Genomic DNA, 226 nt, shown 5'->3' with positions numbered 1-226 from the left:
CCACCGCAAGAGCAAGATGGCCCAGGCCAAGCATGTCCTGGCCGGCGTGGATGTGGGCAAGAAGGGACGGGCGGCCAAACCCCACGTCGAGAGGAACCGTGTGCCCCGGCAAGCGACGGCCACTTAGAGAGGGCAGGGTAATGGACGTGGGGTGGCCCTGGGTGAGGACCAGCTCTCTGTGCTGCTGGTGGCCCTGGGAGCCTCCTGTCCTGGCACGGGGCTTTCC

Source organism: Cariama cristata, unplaced genomic scaffold (assembly GCF_000690535.1).
Source record: "Cariama cristata isolate BGI_N322 unplaced genomic scaffold, ASM69053v1 scaffold28393, whole genome shotgun sequence".
NCBI classification, from domain to species: domain Eukaryota; kingdom Metazoa; phylum Chordata; class Aves; order Cariamiformes; family Cariamidae; genus Cariama; species Cariama cristata.
This window is presented reverse-complemented; position numbering follows the sequence as displayed.